The 18,165-nt window shown below is 40.4% G+C and overlaps 1 long non-coding RNA gene across 1 annotated transcript in view; it reads left to right on the top strand.

Moving 5' to 3' along the window:
* LOC114487186 (uncharacterized) overlaps positions 1–17,906 on the top strand; it is a 35,276-nt gene extending 17,370 nt beyond the window's left edge. The window contains exon 3 of the long non-coding RNA XR_003682007.1: positions 17,829–17,906. This is a non-coding gene — a long non-coding RNA (uncharacterized lncRNA). The remainder of the gene's footprint in view (positions 1–17,828) is intronic.
* Positions 17,907–18,165: the final 259 nt, after the last annotated feature.

Raw genomic sequence — 18,165 nt, 5'->3', positions numbered from 1 at the left:
TAGGCAACTCTTCAAGTTTCTGAGGGGCTTTAGCAGCAGATTGGCTGGGCCAATTGGATACTCTAGGGCCTCCTGTGAATCTGGAGGGGTATCCTGGAGAATGGTCAGAGATAGACAGACTGCTTTCGAATGAGAGAAGGTGAAAGGAAAGTTGTAGAGAAATTTGAGAAGTTTGTTGCATGGCATCAACTTGGCCAAGGGTGTCTCTCTGTTCTTTGCACTCATTCCTGAGATGTAGAGAGAGTTCTCAAATCCACTCATCCTTGATGAGAGTTCTTACAAGGAAATTGGAAAGTCTCTGAGATTTCTGGCTTCCAGACATGTTTCTTTCTAGATGAGCAGCTTAGAAACTGATGTTAAAGAAAGACAAAGCCTTGGATTCCACAGATTTCCTTGAATAATTCTAGGCTTAACACAGTGAAAAGCCTGTTACAAAGCAATGTTAATCTTCTGTAGAATTTCACTAAATAATTTCCTGCAGAGATCTCAGCAGTTCCTTCCGTAATGTTGTGAGAAAATGTGTTGGAGCCACTTAAGCACAGTACTCTCCTCATGATGGCAGGGCCCACAGACACTATTTACATGCGCCAGTGCCATTTAGACCTTAACTATAAATTACTGCATAAGGGTTAATAGAACTGAGCCAGGCTTTAGGAAAGGGCTTATGTGCAAAATTGCTTTGTGTATTGGTGTATGATAATAGAAGTAAACATTGGAAAGAATAAGAGGTGTGACAGAGATAGAAGAGCAAAGTTCTTTGAATACCACTGGAAATCCCAACTAGTGGAACAGCAGGGCAGAGTTGTTCATTTCCAGGGAACTCTTGTATTCCAGCAGCAGAAAATTCATTTTATGGTCATTTGTTTCCTATTTCCCTTTTGGCCTTCAGTTGGTAAAATAGTCCACTTAAAATGTCTCCTGAATTAGCTCCAAGATTTTCCTCTGGTGCTGATAAGGTCTACCTCCTGAAAGAGTGACAGCCCATCATGTTGGGCAGAGAAGCCCTCCAGCCACCCCACTTGCCAATTTTATAAATGTCCAGTGACATCTTTTTTTTTTTAAGGTATTTTTTTAAAATTTATTTATTTTTGGCTGGGTTGGGTCTTTGTTGCTGCGGACGGGCTTTCTCTAATTGCGGTGAGCGGGGGCTACTACTCTTCATTGTGGTGTGTGGGCTTCTCACTGCGGTGGCTTCTCTTGTTGCAGAGCACGGACTCTAGGCGCCCCGGCTTCAGGAGTTGTGGCACAGGCTCTGGAGCACAGGCTCAGTAGTTGTGGCGCACGGGCTTAGTTGCTCCGTGGCATGTGGGATCTTCCCGGACCAGGGATCGAACCAGTGTCCCCTGCACTGGCAGGTGGATTCTTAACCACTGTGCCACCAGGGAAGCCCCCAGTGACATCTTTAAGGGAAAAAGGCACACCTGCCTTATAAGACAGTCATGTGAAGGTCAAATGGTTTTATTTCAGTGCCATGTGTGTTGATTTGTATTCCTTATCTGCTTTTGAACAACTGCTGGGAACCTAAAACATTTCTAAGTCTGTCATTCTTTGAAACGAAGCATGACAGGTACATGTCTGGGTTTGAAATGAGTTACAACTGTTTTGGAGTCCCTCTGACAATTTCTACAGGAAGGCAAATGGATGAGGTTGGTGGCTTAAGCTCTCTTTTTTGAGTCTCGATGGACTCCAGATCAGAAGGCATCCACCATATCCAGTTCCCAAATCTTACTGGTTTAAAGACCTAAGTGAACTTGCAGGCTTAGCAGATGATCACATGTCCACCCAGCAGTCTGAACTGGTGAGGAATGCTCAGCATCTGGTCTCTGAGTCTCATCCCTTAAGTGTAAGAGCAGATGAAGTGATGCCTTCACCAAGCCTGTCTTCCTCAAGGCCCCAGTGTCAGGCCTCATGGCTGGTAGGGTCAGTTTCCTCCTGCAGCGGGTCCCCATGGATCCAGTGTACTCCATCCATGCAAATGTGGGCTGTAGTTCTGGAGGATGCAAGAGCCAGCTAGACCTGGCAGATTTCACTTGTGTTACTTCACTCCCCATTGTCTGGTAGCTTGCCGGAGGAGTGGAGTGCTATTCAATAGCTCAGAGAAATGCCTTCCAGTAGGAAATAGCGAATAGAATCTTAAAAGGGGAGAAGAATTCCTGTAGGAGGAGAGTGATTGTGTGTCTGTGAAGCAAGAGGACAACTGTGTTTGCCCCCATAGTTAGAAACGATGCTTCCAGATGCTCAAGACCTAAGCTTTCAAGTCTGTCTGAAAGAGCACATGAGGACCCTTCTTTTTTGTTGTTTTTAGACCAGAAAAACAGACAGTGTTTTAGTGTGTTAGGGAGAGGAACACTTAAGGAATAGTGTGAAAGGAGAGGAACACTTAAGCCAACTTTGTTATTTGCCTAGGAATCCTCACCAGGGATAAGAACAGAAATTGCCATACTGTGTGAGCTCAGAGTGTCTGGAAGCCGAGACTATATCTCTGGCAGGATTTGGTAATTCCGGCCTGGGGAAAGCAAATTATCTATATGACAAAGGCTTGAATTTCACCCCAACATCTTGGTTTCTCTGACGTCATTTTATCTGAAAATTTTAAAGCTTTTTTAATTTTCAGCCCCTGTTTCCTCTAAGAATGAAAGAGTCTCATATTGCATAAAGCAGCAGTTTCTCTTTCTGTTTCTGTCTCTTTCTTTCTCTCTGTCTCCATCTATCCATCTGTCCATCTATCTGTCCGTCAATCCATCCATCCTAAAGCTACCTCTTTCAGGTTTCAAGGAATTGCTTTCTGGTTCTGGTAATCTGAGATTTGGTAAACAAATCAATGTTCCTTTTTGACTTTGATAGATGTGACATAGATCCCTTCTCAGCTTTTGTGTTTTATATTCATCCTATAAACTCTGAAAAGAGCATTCTCAAATCCCACTCACTCAAAGTCATTTTTCCTAATAACTTTAGTCAGCATTGCTCTCTCTTCCCTTTCTATTTTATTTTCTGATAATAGTAATTTAGAATTTTATTATGTGTTGTGTTAGTTTCCTATTGCTGCTGTAATGAATTACCACCAACTTAGTGGCTTAAAACAACACACATTTAGTATCTTGCCGTTCTGTAGGTTAGAAGTACAACAGGGTCTCACTGGGCTAAAATTGAGACGTTGGCAGGGCTTCATTCCTCCCCAAAGCTCTAGAGGATGTCGATGAAAATAATAAACAATCTATTAATAGGAATAGAACAGAGTTTTATTTGAGCCAAACTGAGGACTATAGCCCAGGAGACACAGATTCAAGAAGCACATAAATTGTGTTCTGCTGGACTACAAAGTAGGGGGAGGCTTATATAGGCAAAAACCACAAAGTTACATAAGTTGTTTGTCAAGAATTAGAGTGGAAGCTGGCACGAAGTAAGAGTGCTTGTTAAGCAAGGATTGGTTGGCGTCCAAAATGGTTGCATAATTACAAGGGGAGACCTCAAGACCAGAAGATGCTGGATGCTACTAGCAGATGTTGTTTGGAGTCTGTCCTCGAGTCTGATACAGTTCAGAAAATTCAGGTTCTCAGTGATGCAGGAACGTGTCTGAAGCCACATCCACAATGGCCCCCCCGTTTTGAAGGCTGAATCACAGTTACTTCATTTTGATTTTTAATTTTTTTTTTTTTTTTTTTTTTTTTTTTTTTTTTTTTTGCGTTACGCGGGCCTCTCACTGTTGTGGCCTCTCCCGTTGTGGCGCACAGGCTCCGGCCGCGCTGGCCCAGCGGCCATGGCTCACGGGCCCCGCCGCTCCGCGGCATGTGGGATCTTCCCGGACCGGGGCACGAACCCGTGTCCCCTGCATCGGCAGGCGGACTCTCAACCACTGCGCCACCAGGGAAGCCCTCATTTTGATTTTTAAATGCATTCTTTTCTTTAATGGTTAAAACAGATGTACGATGCATGTTTGACAGTCCATAAGACAAGTTGTTCTAGTTAGCACAAAGTTCAAGTCAAATCATGTGTAAGCCAGAATGACTTCCCCACACCTCAGTATGTGAAAATTTCTTCTGTCAAGGAGAATCTGTTTCCTTACTTCTCCCAGTGTCTAGCAGCTGCCTGCATTCCTCGGTTCATGTTCCCCTCCCTTCCTTTTCAAAGCCAGCAACACAGCGTCTCTCTGACCCTACTTTCGTCACCATGTATCTTTCTCCAATACCCTTTTGCTTCCCTCTTCCACTTTTAAGTACCCTTGTGATTACATTGGATCCACCTGGATAATCTAGGATAATCTCCCTATTTAAAAGTCAGAAGATGAGCAATTTCAATTATGTCTGCGACTTTAATTCCCCTTTGCCATGTGACCTAGTATATTCACAGGTCCTGGAATTAGGATGTGGACATCTTTGGGGGTGGGGCTCATTATTCTGCCTACCATATATTGTATTCCTTTATAAAGGTTTTCCTGTTTTGATGTATGGAGATTTTGATCTAAATAGACTATGGGCTGCTTGAAGGCAAATCTGTGACAAACTACTTTGCTTTTCTGTATTTTGGGTCATCCCCATAAGCATCTTGAAAAGTGCCAGAACTTAGCAGGATCATGGTAAATACCTGCCAGCAGCTCCCAGTTGCTTTGATTACTTTAGTCCACCTTCTTCCATTTTTTAAATTTCTTTCCTGGAAGTATGTACATATGGAATACTCAGAGCTGACGTACTGCATTTATACATTTGTTGGCTAATGTTTACTGGAAGGAGTTATTGGGAATGCCATCCAGAATGGTTAGTAGTTAGCCTCTTCACAACTCTGGTTTGGTTTTATATGGATGGAAACATCAAATTAGAAATTGTGGCTATATGTAAGGAGAGTAGGATAGGAGAAGCAGATGACAAATACAGAGGTATCTCTTTGATCCCTTCACCAGCTCCTGGAGACAGGTGGTTTGTTTCATGTGACCCTGGAAGCCAGATTGTGGACAAAGCCGGACGCTGATAGCCCTTCCTTCCTGGAAAGTCCCAGAACCTCCCCCGGTAGAAAACAACCACAATATTTCTAGCAGATTCAAAAGAGAATGCTTCCACTGGCTTGGAATTGACCAAGAATGTCACATTCTATCTAAGACCACAGAATTTCTTTCAACAGAGAGTTCAAGCATGAAAGGGGGCATTTTGTTGTTGCCAGTCTACTCTCTCCTTATGTTTTGGCCCAATTACAGACATAAGTTTAACCACAGGCACCACAATTTATTAATTCATTTAACTGAAACCACCGAGTTGTCATGTACAGTATTGGCCCAGTAATTAAAAAACATTATTTTGATAAACATTTGTATAGAGCTTAGTATGGGTCAAGTATTTTTCCAACAGTTACCAAAGTAACTAAATTCTACTATGTATTTAGTTCTCGTAACAACCCCCCCAAGAAGGTACTATTATTATGCCTATTTTACAGATGGGGTAACTGAGTTTCAGAGCAATTAAGTAATTTGGTCAAGTGGGAGAGCCAGGATTCTATCCTAGTTCTCAGGCTCTGGAATTATGCTCTTGATCACCACATCATACTGCCTCCCTTTTGGCCAGTCCCTGCTAACAAAGAGGTTACAGTTTGCTTACAAAGAATGTGCAAAAAACAACAAATATGAATTGAGTTACTGTTTGTTTTGTACATTGCTATATCCCCAGCACCTAAAGCAGTGCCTGGTACATAACTAGGGACTGAATACATATCTTTGGAGTGGTTTCTACTATGAAGTAAACAACTTGGATGAGATGACAGACTCTCACTGGAACCCACTTAATTAATATGGGGTGGTGGGGGAGGGCCTCTTTGAGGAGGTAACATTTTAGCTGAGACCTGAAGGATGAAAGAAGGTTATGAAAAGAACATGGAAGAGTGTTCAAAGAGAAGGACCAGCAGGTCCCAGAGACTATAAGGTCCCAGACTATAAGATGGGAGGGAGCCTGGCAAATAGGAGAAATGGAGGGAGCCGGGTGTGGGAAACAGGTGAGCACAGGGGGCTGAGCGTGGCCAGAAGCTGGGTAACATGGGGCCTTATGTCACTGGAATTCCCTCTGGCAGAACCCTGTGTAAGTGCCATGGAGACACTCAAAAGGAGGGCATATGGACCCTGCCCTTGGGAGTTTTCAATCCTGTTAAGAAGACAAGGCAAGCAGGAAAAAAAAAAGGAAAAAATGCATTTTGGTGACTACACCTTTTTCTCTGGTGAACATCTTTTTTTAATATATATATATAAATTTATTTATTTATTTATTTATTTTTGGCTGCGTTGGGTCTTCATCGCTGCACACGGGCTTTCTCTAGTTGCGGCAAGCGGGAGCTACTCTTTGTTGCGGTGCGTGGGCTTCTCCTTGCGGTGGCTTCTCTTGTTGCGGAGCATGGGCTCTAGGCACGCGGGCTTCAGTAATTGTGGCTCACGGGCTCAGTAGTTGTGGCACACGGGCTCAGTAGTTGTGGCTCGCAGGCTCTAGAGCGCAGCAGGCTCCGTAGTTGTGGCACACGGGCTTAGTTGCTCCGTGGCATGTGGGATCTTTCCAGACCAGGGATCCAACCCGTGTCCCCTGCATTAGCAGGAGGATTCTTAACCACTGTGCCACCAGGGAAGTCCCATGGTGAACATCTTAATTTGTGGTTTTTGCTTGTTTCTTTCTTAGTTACTTAGTGACTTATTTACTCTTGCATCCTCTGATCTTTAGAAGACTTTGACTCAAATTGGAGAGGCTTTTCATCTGTGCACACCTTGAAACATTGGAACATCTGCTTTCTTATCGGGTTAGATTTTGGCCTGTGCCACAAAGCTCTGATCTACAGTGAATTTAACTGGGTCCCAATGGTTCATGAGGCCCTAAAGCTAATATTTCACTTTTGCAGTATTTTTTCACAAGGTCTAAATTTGGTTTGCTAGTTTGTTCCACCTTCTGGCCTTTGTTTTAAAGCTGTGATGCACAGCTGAACATTGGACTGGAAGACCACACACTGTTTCTGTAGTGGTATCTTGGTTATGAAGCTATATCTAGGAAATATTGCAACATGCTAGATTTCAGCCAGAGAAATTCAGGAAGTGGAAATGGAGTTGTGAAAGTTTAACTTTCTTTTTTAAAAACAGTGTTATTGAAATATAATTTACATAACATATAATTCACCCATTTAAAGTGTACAGTGCAGTGGATTTTAGTATGTTCAGAGTTGTGTAACCATCACCGCAATTAATTTTAGAACATTGCACAATCCCCGAAAGAAACCGTGTTCCCACTAGCACTCACTCTCATGTTCCCTCCCACAGACTCCCAGCCCTAGGCAACCATTAATCTACTTTCCGTTTCTATAAATTTGCCTCTTCTGAGCACATCACATAAATGGAATCATGCAACATGTACTCTCTTGTGATTGACTTCTTTCACTTAGAATTATGTTTTCAAATTTCATCTACACTGTAGCACATGTCAATACTTCATTCCTTTTTGTTGCTGAACAATATTCCACTGTATGAATGCTACATTTTTATTTATCCGTTGATGGGTATTTGAATTATTTCTAATACTTGGCTATATGAATTATGCTGCTATGAATGTTCATGGACAAGTTTTTATGTAGACATAAGTTTTCTTTTCTCTTGAGTATGTACCTACAAGTGGAATTGTTGGATCATGTGATAACTCTGTGTTTAACATTTGAGGAACTGCCAAACTCTTTTTCAGAATGGTTGCGTCATTGTACATTCCCACCAGCAGTGCCTGAGGGGTCCAGTTTCTCCACATCCTCACCAATATTTCTTATCATGTCTTTTTGATTATAGTCATCTTAGGGGGTATAAAGTGGTATATTATGGTGGCATGGATTTGCTTTTATAATTCTCTTTTTTCTTTTACTTTTTAAAAAAAATGCCCAAATCTCCACAATTATTTCTGAATCATTGTGGTATGAGCAATGCCAGTGTAAAGAAAATCATATTGCGACATAACTGTGTTGTGAATGTGTGGAAATAATAGGTGAGCAATGAGCCCCATGTGTAGAACCAGCATTTTTTTAAGTAGTATTTTCAATTCTGGCTTGAGTTTCATACGTTCATTAAGGATTTTAATATTGTAGATGATGCTGTAGCCCTGAGGATTGCATTAGATAATTTACACCAAATGCCTTCATTTATCTACTAAATATAATCGAAGGACTTCAGAAACATTCTCTAAATATCATCTGTCAAGTTTACATTGGTTTAAGTCAATGTTATTTCTCCTATTTTAGAAAGGAGTATCAGAAGAGAATTGAGTTTCCCAACATTATATGGTGGATGAGTGGTGAGGACTTATCTCCTGATCCTTAATGTGAAATTAGAAAGTAATAGATTCTCCGAATCAGAAGTGGTCTTGGAAGTCATGTGTCTATCGTTCTGTTTAAGAATTTCCACAGTCACATACGTGATTGAATACTTGCAATGACATGGAAGCTCTTGCCTGTATAAAGCCACCCACTCTGTTGTTGGCGGTTCTGATATTATCCTTTTATACTGAGCCGCCTTCTGCTTCCATGCCCCTTCCACCCACTGTGACTTGCTCTGTCCTTTAGAACCACGAAGAATAAAAGTACACAATAGGTATTCAATGAATATTTGTTGGATGATTGAAATTGTATCTGAATTATTTGTCCTAAGTGTTCATGTATTGCTTTTATAGTTTAAAAATGAAAAGAGAAAAAAACACTAATCTCTCTGTATATAAATACACACACACACACACACACACACACACACACACACACACACACACACACTCCCATCATCTGGACTTTTGTTTCCTCTTTCTCTTTCTTCTGTCTATATATTTTTTGGGTTTTAATATGATTACAGAAGTAATGTGTTTATAGTCAAAAAATTCATAAACATTAAATTAGAAAAATTGTGTTTTTAAGCAATCTTGTTTCAACTCTCACTTTGTCACATTATTTGTTCTCTGAATGTGAGATTTTTGATGGCTGTACAGTATTCCATAATACAGACACACCTTATTTATTTATTAACCATTTAAAAAAATTGAAGTATAGTTAATTTACAACGTTGTGTTAGTTTCAGGTGTACAGCAAAGTGATTCAGTTATACACACACACACACACACACACACACACACACACACACACACGTATTCTGTTTCAGATTCTTTTCCATTGTAGGTTATTACAAGATATTGAATATAGTTCCCTGTGCTATACAGTAGGCCCTTGTTGGTTATCTATTTTATGTGTAGTAGTGTGTATATGTTAATCCCAAACTCCTAAATATTTTCCTTTTGGCAGCCATTTAGGAGCTTTCAAATTTTAAGGAGGGTAAATCCTCTCTTTTCTCCAAATGACCCACACCTGTTACCTTAAAACCTCCTCATGTGCCCTTTTGCCTCTGGCTTGTTTTGCTGTTGGACACTCCCTCATTTGCCAATCTCTCTCTTCAAATAAGGTTCCCAGAACTGAGCAACTGATCCAAACAGAGATTGATGAATGTGGAGTTCAGGGGAACCGTTACGTATTTTTGAACATTGCACTTTTATTCATGCAGACCAAAATCGCACTAGTTTTTCTTTTTGTGGTCTTTAATTGGGCTTCTAGGAGCACGGAACTGTCCAGCCTTACATGGCTTAACTTCTGTTCTTTATTTCCAACGTCTCTGGCTATTCCTTTGTGGCCTCTCCATTTGGATTCTCAGGTATCTCCATTTCAACTCAGCTGTGGATGGTTTGTCTCCACGCAGTGGCCAGCCCCTTCACTCGGTCTGGCAGATCCTCTTTTACACCAGCAATTTGCATCACCTTAAAAATACTCTCGTTATAAGTCTAAGTGATTAAATGCAAACAGCTTTTCTTACTTGAAAAGACTTGACTTCCCAATGGATGAAAGTCAGGAAGCTCAATGATAAATGAGGTTCTAGAACTCATTTGTCTTCCTCCCATTTTGCAACTTGGGAGCTATTATCGGAGATTAAATAATGGAGTTCGTTGACTTTGGTGTACCTGCTACTGAACGTGTAAATTCATCCTTTCTCATACAGTCAGACATGACTCACTAAGCAGCTTCTAAAGTAAAAGTGGTGACATGAATAATTCTGCCTGGAAATAAGGTCAACCTTGTTCTCCTGAGAGCTGCACTGAGAGCAAAGAGCTACATAAACCTGTACCTCGAAGAACTACGAAGCTCTGCCCTCCTCCCTTCCCCCAATGCCTACATACCCAGGGAATGAAACACAGGACTAGCGATGAAAAAAATCTGGGTTTTGTGGAAAGAAGGAGCATACTGTATTAAGTAAAAGATGATTTCCAGGTAAAACTAGTCTTGCAAAAACTAGGAATTCTTTAAATGCATAAAATCAGTATATATACAAATAAAAGTGTTAACGGTGATTTTTTAAAAAATTAATGATTGGATGGGTTCCATTTTTTGCCTTTTTTAATCTAGATTAAAATTTTTTTTCTATGGTGAACAGCTATTACATTGCAATATAAAAATTTAATTCTTGGGTTATATTTCTTGTACTTTTTTTTTTTCAGTTGAAAGGCACAGATTTTTGTCTACTTGTGCTAAATTATTTGGATGAAAAGTAAATTTAGGTGGGAAACGGAAATTTCGAAATTTCGAAAAACGAAATTTCGAAAAACGAAACAAATGGAAAAGTTTGTTCCAGCCCCTAAGACTTTCTGAAGTTATCATCAAATTCGGTCAGCAAAATAGGTGGCAAATCATGACACAGCACAAATCATACTTTCTAGGAGTTAAAATTGTGAGTGACAGAAACCACTTAAACCAGCTGAACTGAAAAAGCAACATTTCTTATAAGGATATAGACAGGGCTGATAGTCAGCTGGTTGTACTTGTATGGAGATGTTGGTTGTTTACATTGTAAAATACTTCTGTTCCTGTTGCCTTGAGACCCCAACGTACCTCCTCACTGCCTCAGCCACCCTAGCCTGTCCCCTGGGAATTTCTCAGGACTTTGCGCTCTGTAACAAAGCAGGTAATGCCTGCAATGACAGCAGACTGCCAGGACTGTGTACCGGCTGTCTGTCTCTGTCCTGATTTTTGTTTTCCTGTGCCATCGTTAAATATTTTGAAGGTCACCCCTAGAACACATGGGTGCCTCACGGAACCCAAGGACCGAGGTTTAGCTGGGCCTCAGGAAGGCACTAGACCCAGGCTCTTGGAAGCTGTTAGGCTTTTCCCGCCACGTCTCATCTGTGCCTCCCCTCATCCTTTCTTACTGCCTTCTTGGCTTTCAGGTTCATGTGTCAGATATATGACCTTTAACAGCTCTCAGAATTTTCATTTGGTGGGTGTGGACACTTGAAGAGAGACTGATCTTTCTCCCTCTCTCCCTCCTTTCCTTCCAAGTTCAAATGTCAAGGGAAGGAACTGAACTAAGCTATAGAATGGCCAGACTTCAGTCATGTGCCCACCACTGTGCCAAACATTTAGGCCCTAAGTGGGGAGGGGATAAGAATGTCTAACCATGGCTTTTCCCATTAAAACCACATGGATGGAGGGGCAGGTACTTCCAGGTAAAATGTGGGAATTTTCCAGAAATCAAGGAGTAAGGCATAAAACACAAGGTCCCTGGCACATAGTTATTTTTCAACCTGCCCCTAATTTGGGGCTTCTTTACCCAACAATCTCATGTCTCCATAAAAGACTCTCTTATTAACCATATACCATAGCTTATAATTTTACATATATAAAACTCAAAAATTTTTAGCTCTTATTTTATACACATTTTAAATAGACTTGCTTACTAGTTTCTATGTCCAAGACAAATTAGAAGTGGAAATCAAGAATAGGCAGTGACAAAATAGGCAGGCTTGCCAGGATGGAATATGAGTGTGTGTGTGTGTGTGTGTGTGTGTGTGTGTGTGTGTGTACACATACAAATATTCAGGAATAATGATTCAGGAATGCAAAAGGTAAAACTATATCTGGGGCCATTTTTCCATAAAAAGTATTATACATTTAAATAACCCAAAAAGTCATCACTACAAAAAAGTTAGTGTATAATTATTGATATTCATTTTAATAACCAGAATCCTTGATTTTAAAAGGCTAAATTATGTTCAATATATCCTGTTTAAGAAGGCAGAGAAAATTTTAATGCACTGATGAAAGTGAATAATCCTAAATGTAGGAGTGGGGGTCCTTGATATCTAAAGACACAGGCTTCAGTTAGCTGGAAAATTATCATTCAGCAATGCCAGATGAGCACAGAATGCTGGGTATTTGATATAATCAATTAAGTAGCCCAAAAGCTAACTATATTTTTCACTTGAATATTTGAGCCATGGGTTACCTTGGACATGTCTTTACCAATTCCTCCTCCATAAATTGGGACTGATAATTACTGTCCTATCATCAGGATAGAAAAGCTTATTATATGTGAAAATCCTTTGAGAACTTTGAAGAAGTCAAAATGTTACTAAGTAGAAGTTACATAAAAATCTGTCTTGGTCTTTGCAACAGCCATTGTATTGGTAACAAATTTACTTCTGATGAAAGAAACAGGAAGGTAAACGGATCATTCTGCTTTGAGGTCTTTTATATGAGTCCATTTCAAAGCATTATTTACTTGGATCGGATCTTTATTGGTCACTCCTCATATAATTTCTATTAATTATTTCATTTTTTAGTAGTTTGCAACTCTAGATTGTGTATCTTTTATGAAGTTGGATTGGTGGCTTTATTTCATAAGCTGTAGTCGTTCAAATAATGTTTTCTTCTACTTCTGGTTGTAAAATGATAATGCCTCACAAAATTCAAATTAAGAGAAAATGGTCACTTATAATCCCATTTCATAAACAGCTATGATTATTTTCCATATAAATATATATGTTTTATGAAGTTTCACTGGTAGTTAATGTTCAATGTTGTATTCCCTCTTTTCCATATTGCTACTTGTGATTCTTGTTATCCATAATCAGCATCTCTAAGTGTGAATAAAATTATATTGAGTGAATATACTAAAATAATGAAATAACCATTTCAATTTTTTTTGATATTTATATAGCTATCTCTCTTTTCTGTAATAAAAGGTACATCCCTTCCTCCCTTTCCAAATTGTGTAGATCTGGATAGTCCATGAAATCCTCAGTGCCTGTGTGGCCATGGCATGCCTGTGAAGAAAGTAGCCACAGACAATTCTTTCTTCATTCAGTTGTCACACTCTATGCCAGGTTACTTTGCCATCCCTGTAGATACTAATGGGCCAGGGGTCTGTACATGGGCCAAAAGTCAGGCATATCATGTCAGAAAGGACCACGAAATTGCTCTGCAAGAGACTCTGCCCAATAGCAGGGCACCATGCTGGATGGTGTCAAACTGATTTTATTATCTCCTCTCTCTCAGTAAGACTAAGTGTGAGATTATACAGAGAAGTCGGGTTGGCCTGAATACCCTTTTGGAGAGGGGGAAAAAAGAGTTCCAGGACACAAAAGTCATCGGCTCACCAAAGCTACTACTATTTTCCGAATAATGATAAACTGTGTTTCTCGTTTAACATGAAACGTGGGGAACTTGCCAGTGTCAGAGGGCTGGGACTCAGGGTCACAGTCCAGCTTCTGAGACTGTAGTCCAGCCCCATCTCACTTCCTCATGGAAGTAAACTCCCACTACCGAGTATAATTATTTTTTCTTCCTTTAGATGACTTTCTTGAGAGGAATTACCCCAAATGGGATTAAGGAATATAAATATTTTTATGGCTCCAGATATATAATGCCACTTAGTACTAATATTTCTGATAAACTTTCCCTGGATCTTCTCTTCTTGTTCTGTATTCTGTCTCTGAATCATCTATCCTCTCACCCATCTCCATGGTTATGAAGACTGTCAAGTTTAAGACACCGTTCAATTGTAAGGTTCACTGTTATTTTATGAACGGTGGAAGTACAACATGTTAATTAGGTTGACATGATGCTTTCTTATCACTTAAAATTTTTTGTTTTGTAACTTTTGAAAAAGCTCTCTTAGACCTTTGTGCATGTATTGAAAGGAAATACAAGCACAATGTATTACTTAATGTATTACTTAAGATTTTTCAGAGTCCAGTTCTTTCAGAGCTACTTTCTGACTCAGATTCATCTTTAGCTTTGTTTTCCATCACAATGCTGTCCCTCGTGCCATCAAGAGTATTGATAAATCAGCATTACTTCAGAGAATTCTTTACTAATGTCTCTAAGATTTTGTTCAAAGTCATTGATACCCATTCTGAAAGTTTTGATGTTGGCCCTTTCTTGATCTTATTAAAACGCGTTAACAGAAAGCCTTCAGACAACAACTAGGACTCATACTTTTCTCAAATAGTCCTTGTGTTTTGTGGGGTTTTTTAATAACTTTAAAAAATTTTATTATTTATTTTTGGCTCCACTGGGTCTCAGTTGTGGCACGCGGGATCTTTAGTTGCAGCATGCGGGATCTTTTAGTTGTGGCATGGGGACTTCTTAGTTGCGGCCTCTGGGCTCTTACTTGCAGCAGGCATGCAGGATCTAGTTCCCTGACCAGGGATGGAACCCGGACCCCCTGCATTTGGAGCACAGAGTCTTGCCCACTGGACCACCAGGGAAGTCCCTCCTTGTGTTTTGTTGACTAAAATATTCAGGGGTCACATTTGTCCTGTCTGGCCACGTAGACATGCATAGGCATGTTGCCTGACAATACAATTATATGATCAATTATAAGACACACCCTGATTTCAGAGATGTTAGAATACTATATATATGTATAGTATACATGCCATACATATATAATATATGTATATATATATATGCTAATGACTCCCAAATCTATAATTCCATCCCAGACCCCTCTATAAAACTGTCTCAGATCTCTACTTGGATGACTCCTATGTACCTCAGATTCAAATGTGTCTATATTGGTTTCCCATTGCTGTAAAACATTTCCACAAAATTAGTGGCTTAGAACAACAGAAATGTATTATTTTACAGTCTGGAGCTCAGGGGTCCAACACAGGTTTCACTAGGCTAAAATCAATGTTTCAGGAGGCTGTGTTCATTCTGGAAGCTCTAGGGGAGAATCCATTTTTTTGCCTTTTCCAGCTTGTGGAGACCAACCACATTCCTTGGCTTGTAGCCTCTTCCATCTTTAAAACCAGCAATGTCCCATCTTTCTCACATCACATTACTGTCACTCTCACTTTCCTGCCTTCATCTTTCACTTAAAAGGAGATTTGTGATTACATTGGACCCACCCAGACAGTCCAGGATAATCTCATCTCAAAAACCTTAATCACATTTGCAAAGTCCCTTTTGCGTGGAAGGTAACACGTTCACAGGGAGTTAGGATGTGAACATCTTTGGGAGGCCATTATTCTGCCTACAACAATGTCCAAAACTAAATTCATATTCCTCCCTGGTCAGATTTGCTCCTCCTCCCATCTTTTCCATCTCAGTGATTTAAACCACAGTCTATCAGTTGCCTCTACCGTAAGCCTAGACATCATTGTATAATCCTCCCTCTTACTCATTTCCCACATCCAATCAGTAAGTTCTGTCATTCCTTCCTTCTAAAAAGCCTGTAAGTCTACTTGGCGCATCTTGTGCCATCACTACCCCACACCAGATCCTCATCACAGTCTCTCACCTGTTTCACTGCTCAGGCCTCCCAACCAGTCTCCCTTCCACCAGAAGCGATATATCTCAAAACATACCCGAGTGAAATTTATGAGCAGAAATTTTACATCCTCTTCAGCATCACATGCAGCTGGGGAGGAGACGCACACATAGGAAAATGCTGAAGGCATACATTGGATAGAGCTTTACAGAACACTTTCACATTCTTACCAGTTAATCGGCTCCAGGGCCGCGTGAATCAGGGACTACTCTCCTTGTTAGTGAAGTTAAATGACTTAGATTCAGGTTTTGAAACAAGGCTTCCTAACTTCCTCCAATCAGCCTCCTAAAGTGTTACCGCCTACCCGGCTCACTGTCATTTCAAATGCCACGCGTTGTTCAAAGACAATTCCTCCTCCAACTCCCCTGGTTCTGTCTCGGAGCTCCCTCCCCTCTCATTCACCCACCTTCAGATTTACCCTTGACTTCCTCCATCCTTATTCCACATCTAGCCGGACACCAAGACAGGTTGGATTTTCTTTTGAAATATCTCTGGCCTCTGTTCCCACAGTCCCCACCGTAGCCAGAATGTCCCGTTTTTACCTTCCTGCCAAGCTAATTCAGCTGCCTTGTTCCTAGTCTTACTTCATCCTATATGTTACTGCCAGAAATAGAGTGTGAAAACATCATGTTATAATGTCACTCTCCAGGTCAAAATCCTTCAGTGGCTCATTATTTTCTGTCATATTAACCACAAGTCTCTCAACAGAGCTTTAAAGGCCTGCCTTAAGTGGAGCCCCTCCCCCCTCAAGTTTATGTAATTCCCACAGTTGTCCAGTCTCCTGCTGTAGACAGGCGTCTGCCTCATGGACCACGCTGGTTACTCTTTTCGTGCGTTTGCCCCCATCAACGCCTTGCCCGGAAAGCCTGCCCTTCTCCCTCCTGCCTTTCCAATATTTGTTCTCCTTTAACACCTGACTTAATTCGCCTCGTACCCGATACCTTCACTCATAACCAACCCTCAGGGATCACGATCCTCTAACTTACAGAGCATGTGAGGACTTAGCAAGCAAACGCCTCACGTGCATGTGTTCACCCTCTCACATTACTCTCGTCTCCTCCAAACAAACTGCAGCCAACTTGAGAGCAAGGCCTAAGTCATGTTTTCTTCTTTCCATAAGTAAATAATAAAGTCTTTTTTTTACTGATTCCTTTAATTATCCCTAAACTGGAGACATATCTCTGGTTTGGGAATAATTTCTTAGTTCACTTACTTTCAGTTATTTCAGACCATTAAGTTATTGAATTCTGCTTGGATCCAAGCATTTATATTGAATTTTAGGATCTAATTCCAGGATTTATATTGATTGATAGATAACTGGTGATAGTTGAACGGAACCATCCCCAGTTTCTGAAGAGGGACTCAGTATAAATAACCAACACAAACTACTCATGACCATCATGATAGCTCATAGACTATTCAGTGAGGGCTTCTTTGTGTGTCAACTGCGGTGCAAGACTATAAAGTTGGAGAAGATGGAAGTGAAAGAGGGCCTGACACACCCCTTCAATCTCAGGGAATTTAGCAAGTTTAGGAAGGATGGCGTGCAAAACATGGTCTAATGATCAAATCAAGATAACAGGCATTAAAGGAAGGCATAGGAGAACAGTGTAAAAGGACAATCTTTTGATCAAGAAAATAGGTGGATAATTTATAAGCCAAGTTGTTGCTCTGAAGAGAGTTGTCAGAACACTGTTTTACAAACAATAACAGCACTACCAAAACCAACACGGAAGTAGGCAAATCTGTGTCTGGAGCTCCTGAGTGTAAGAGTGTTCACTCTGAAAAGATGTATCCTGTAGTGATGCCTCTTGGCAGGCACACATTCAGACACATTATCAGTTTACTAATTTTGAAATTCAGTTCTACAGTCTGGTCAAATAAGGGTTTTTCAGGTCTTTACAGTGAGAAGAGACAGCTTTCTTATCCATACAGTAATTCTCAAGACACTGCTCTCTACCCCTCCCCCCCCTACACACAGACACACATTTCAGAATGTCAAAGTCATTAGCTTTTTGTACCCTAAATGTGGAACAAGGAATTCTCCAGATAATTTTTAAATTCTGGGGCAATTACTACATAGAGTTTCAAGAGCCAGAAGGAAGAATCAGTCTGCCAGGCAACTATTAGGGATGGAATCGCTTCTGCTTCAAAGTATATGCTGGATTAACTTCTAAAGTTGTTAATTACTTTTCAGATCATGCTGTGGTGTCACACGGCCTAAAGAGAAAACCACAGCCATCCAGACCTAAGGAGGTGGAAGAGAAGAAAGGTCACGATTTCTTTTATCTTTTAGACTGTGTCTAATGGAACTGGCATAAAAGCAAAAGAATCAAAAAGCATTTTTTGTTTTAGCCAAAACAACATTAAATACAAGGGGTTTTTTTCCCTTTAAATAGATTAGATGTTTAAGTGAGTCAACTGATGGTTGTTTGATCATTATAAAGATTTGGGATTGACAGATACACACTATTATATATAAAATAAACAACGAGGATCTACTGTATAGCACAGGGAACTATATTGACTATCTT

The sequence above is a fragment of the Physeter macrocephalus genome, chromosome 11 (genome assembly GCF_002837175.3).
Source record: "Physeter macrocephalus isolate SW-GA chromosome 11, ASM283717v5, whole genome shotgun sequence".
In the NCBI taxonomy this organism is placed as follows: Eukaryota; Metazoa; Chordata; class Mammalia; order Artiodactyla; family Physeteridae; genus Physeter; species Physeter macrocephalus.
Note: the sequence above shows the minus strand (reverse complement) of the source record. Positions and strands in the feature narration are given on the sequence as shown.